The sequence below is a fragment of the Bidens hawaiensis genome, unplaced genomic scaffold (genome assembly GCF_021521415.1).
Source record: "Bidens hawaiensis isolate Kalapana, Puna unplaced genomic scaffold, B.hawaiensis_p1.1 tig00006836_1, whole genome shotgun sequence".
NCBI classification, from domain to species: Eukaryota; Viridiplantae; Streptophyta; class Magnoliopsida; order Asterales; family Asteraceae; genus Bidens; species Bidens hawaiensis.
In genome coordinates, this window is record NW_027491466.1 from 1,052,740 (window position 1) to 1,057,270 (window position 4,531).

Sequence of the window (4,531 nt, forward strand, 5' to 3'; positions counted from 1 at the left end):
CGGGATTACTCTATAAAATAGTAACCAAGTTTTAAAATTGTTCGAATCAGGTCACTCATAAAATCTTTTGTTCCAAACAGGTCACTAAAGTTTTTTTTTGTTCAAATCCTAGATATTTTACGTAGATAGCAGGTTATGTAGGGGTTTTTTTATTTTTAAATAGCTTGACATTGCAAAATATTATTTTTAAATTGACAAAATTAGTTTGGACCTTTGCCGGTACAATGCAAGCCCTTTTATGGTGGTCAGAAACTCGGTAAGTTTGTAATTATAACACGCTTCTTTTCGGTTAGGTTTTAGTTAAAGAACGGTAAAGTTGTTGTCATGTGACTATTTCGAGTAATAGAAACAACAAATGATAATATCTTGTGTTTATTATGATTAGGGTATTACTGGTTTAATTTTTACTTTTTTAATTTTTCATATTAAAAAAATTAAGATTTTTTTTTTGCAATTTTTCATATATATATATAACAATTTTTCATTTTTATTTTTTTTTGCAATTTTTCACAATTTAAAAATTATTTTTCTCGATTTTAAAAAAATATTTTGCAATGTCAAATTGTTTAAAAATAAGATAAAAAAACCTACATAACCTGCTATCCAGGTAAAATATCTAGGATTGGAACACAAAAAACTTTAGTGACCTGATTGGAACAAAATATTTTATGCGTGACCTGATTCGAACAATTTCAAAACTTGGTTAGTATTCTATAAATTAATCCCTTTCATTCATCACGAAATAGTGTAGAGGGGTAAAATAGTTATTTTGCACAATCATCCAGAGGTCCAAACAAACAACACTTTACTGGTTCAGTACTTATTGTTAATATTCTCTTAATCATTCAATCATTTTACTGGTTTAGCACTTGCCAAACAACCCCTAAATTAAACCGGATCAGAGACTGCAACAACCAATTGTTAGTCCATTTCATTAAGGGGGTGCTTGGGATTCATAATTTTCATCAACTTATAACTTATAAACTTTTTGAAAAGTTAATAAGGTGTATTAGATGTTTGTCAAACCATAAGACCTTATGGATTTTAACTTGTGGAGAAGAAAAATAAAAGGGTTTTGAAAAGTTATGAATCTCTAACTTATTAACTTAATGGTTTTGATTTACCTATTACACCCCTTTAACCTCAAAACCGATTACAATCCTTTTAAAAAGTATTGTCCTTTTTAGTCATTTTGGTTTTTCCCTAACACATAAGCTAATCCAAACATCTTTTTAAAAACTTCTTTTAAAAAATTCATAAGTTTATAAGTACTTTTCACAAAAAGTCATTTTTTACTTAAATAAACAATCCCAAACACACCCTAAGGTTGATTTGGACACTCAACAATTGATCATCGGAATCCCACTGAAAGTTGATGTGTTTTCTTGATGTGCCATAGTTGCCGTTTCGAAAACAAATATTGCTCTGATTTCCATGTCTTGTGTTTTGTTTCGTGACCTAGACGTTCAATAACTATTTATATTAATCTAGCAATTAAAATGATTAGTAACCAGAAAGGATCACATGGGTTCAAATTTAATCCAAATGTATGTATACAATTAACCATTTACTAACCAATTAAAATTTAAAAATAAGCCGCTTATAATCTGTTTCCACTCCAAAAGTCCAACCGGTTTAAAACCATCGGTTCCTTATTGGTTTATACCATAAATGTTAATAATCAGTTTCGGTTAGTTAACTAGTAAGCATTTGTACCTTTAGTCCCAGTAGTGTAATTTAAACTTAGAACGTTTCTTATACCGTATGTTGAATTGAAGATATACTTCGCTCTAGCTCGTTGTTAATTGTTTCTTATTTTAATAATATTCCATTGTTCAAAAATAACAAAAAATAATTAAAATAAATAAATAAAAAAGACTTGGGTCTGTTAATATTTTTCAAATTCATCATATAAATGAACACAGGCTCGGTTGGTTGTTACAATGAAGATAAGAACTAGGCTTCCTTCGGGTGGTTGTCAGTTCGAATCCGAGACACACAAAGGTTTTATGCTGTCTGTGTTACTTCATGGCGCAATTTGTGTGAGAAGAGTTTCGACGACCTGTAATGGCCGCAAACCAACCTAGTTAAACTAATCGCCGTTGTAAAAAAATAATAATAATTGAACAAATAGCCTGCCTAATTTAATCGTCAATGTTACGTTCGAATAACACCACATCCACCGACAGACAACCTTGACTTGAGATTTGCTTATTCAATTAATTCAACCCATCAAAATTTGAAAATCAAAACCCCAATTTATTCTCTCTCCAATCAATAATAATTCTTTCATGGCCACCAACACAGAAGAAGATTTAGTAAGCAATCTGTTGTCCCATCCCATTAATTAATTAATTAATAATCTTCTTCATCTTTTGCTGCAGAAGAAAGAGAACGTCACTCCGATGATTAATTCCAAGATCGCGGTACGCTCTCGACCACTCTAATATTAATTAATTAATTAATTACTTGTGTTGAAGATTAATAAAACCCAAAACCCTAATTTTGAATTACAGGAATTGAGGGCGGAACTGCTTAATCGAATTCAGAATTTGAAGAATGTAAGACATGGCTCCGTTTTTACTCATTGCTTCTTAATTAACCTCATTTATTCTATTTTGTAGGATCTTCAAAGCTGGATACTCAAGTTAAGAGCTACCGTGATGTAAGCTACTTTTATTACTTGTTCAATATCGCTTTTATATTATATTATCATTGTTGCATACTTTTTAAATCATTCACTTCAAAATTCCAAAAATAACTTTAAAACTGACAACCAACCGAGTTTTGCCAGTGCTTGGCTTGTGTTCAGCTCTATGTCTAAACCTCTTGCTCGGCTCATGAGTAATTTTTTAGCTTTGACCTGGGCTTGTTTTTTTTTTATTTATATACACATATATATTCATAGTTTTATCTGTATAGCTTATTAAATACTATTTAGTTATTCTTGCCATAGTTATGTATATTGAGTAAGAGTTATTTAAATAATAGCCTTGTTTAGGCTTGCGAGGCTAGTCAACATTGGGATTCATCTTGTTTAAGCTTGGCTTAGTTTGAGCTTTTAGCTAGTCGATCTTAAGCATCTCATGAAATGATTATCAGTTGACACATTGTGAACATGTAACCAAAAAAAAGGTTTCTTGATGTTAAATTTTTTTAAAACCGATTGTTCTTGTGGTGATACAAATATAATGAGCTTTTAGTATGACTAGCTTTTAGCTAGTCATACTAAATTGTAAAACTGTGTTTTTTTTTTTAAATTTACTTGAAAGTTAGAAAAGTAAAAGAAGCTGTTGATTCGCATGAAATGGAGAATTATTATGAGACCTTCTGTTAGTATAATAAATCATACTAAGCTGTAAAACTTAGTGTTTTTACAAAAGAAGCCTTTTTTCAAAATTACTTGGAAGTTTTGATTAGTAACGGTAGCTGCTGAATCACAGGAAACGGAGATTTGCCATGGTGTGGTTTATTTTGAGAACCTCTGTTAGTATGCTAATATAAAATAACTTTAAAAAATATGATTGATTATTATTAAGCGCATGATGCTTTAATTAAGACTTGTCATTGTGTCTGCAGGAGCTTTCTGACCTCAAGAAAACTCTCAATGTGGAAGTAGATCAGCTTCGATCTGTAAGAACTTTTGAACTACTCTTTAGTTAATTGATTTGACCCGTTTTAGATTAAACGCAATCCAAATTGACCGGCACACAAGTAAATGGGTTGAAATTGTCGTTTATATTAATTTATACTGTGTGAATGGAAATTAGGAATTTCAAGAACTAAGAACCACTTTACAGCAGCAACAGGAAGATGTGACCGTCAGTTTAAAGAACTTGGGAGTAAGATTGTGACTTGCTTGTTTCTATTATTGCTGGTCAAAAAGTCAACAATCTGAAATTGTTTGTGTTTGATTTGTGTACAGCTGCAGGATGTTTCGGATGATGTTAAAGATATCGAAGGAGAGAAGGTGTAAAAGAAACTAAGAATCGAGATTGTATCATGTGAGGCAGAGGCATATACTTTAGTATATGGTATTATTATATCAGTATTATGATGTCCATGCTTTTGATGATTTTGAACATGTTGCAGTTGTATTCATGGATCTTGTGATTGTATTCCTTTTGAACTAAGTGTATTCATTGTAGTTTTAATGGCTATATTTCTCATTTTTATTACAACTTTAATGGCAAAGCTATAATAAAAGCTAGGTGTGTTTGTATATGCTTTATTACTGAAAATCTACATGTATTTGGATATGCTTTATTACTGAAAACCTACATGTATTTGGGATTTCGGGTAAACAAAGTTTGCTTATGATTAAATTTGAATATGCTACAAATGATTTATTATAAAAGTTGATAATTTAAAGCAGGTCTAATTGGATGAGCATTGCCACCAATTTGTGTTGCATTGCTGCCTACTTCTTGTCGGTGTAATTGTGAAACCAATTTGGCGGTCTCACTTTTTTTTTACTTGAACTTACTTTTTAAAACATGTTTTGACTGGAAACTGTTTCGTCTGACAGTCA

General features: G+C 30.9%; 1 long non-coding RNA gene across 1 annotated transcript; it reads left to right on the forward strand.

The window, feature by feature from the left end:
* Positions 1 to 2,523: 2,523 nt before the first annotated feature.
* Positions 2,524 to 4,173, forward strand: LOC143633636 (uncharacterized). The gene is made up of 5 exons (XR_013153697.1): positions 2,524 to 2,561; positions 2,625 to 2,665; positions 3,580 to 3,633; positions 3,771 to 3,842; positions 3,926 to 4,173. It is a non-coding gene; the product is annotated as an uncharacterized LOC143633636 (long non-coding RNA).
* The last annotated feature ends 358 nt before the right edge of the window (positions 4,174 to 4,531 follow it).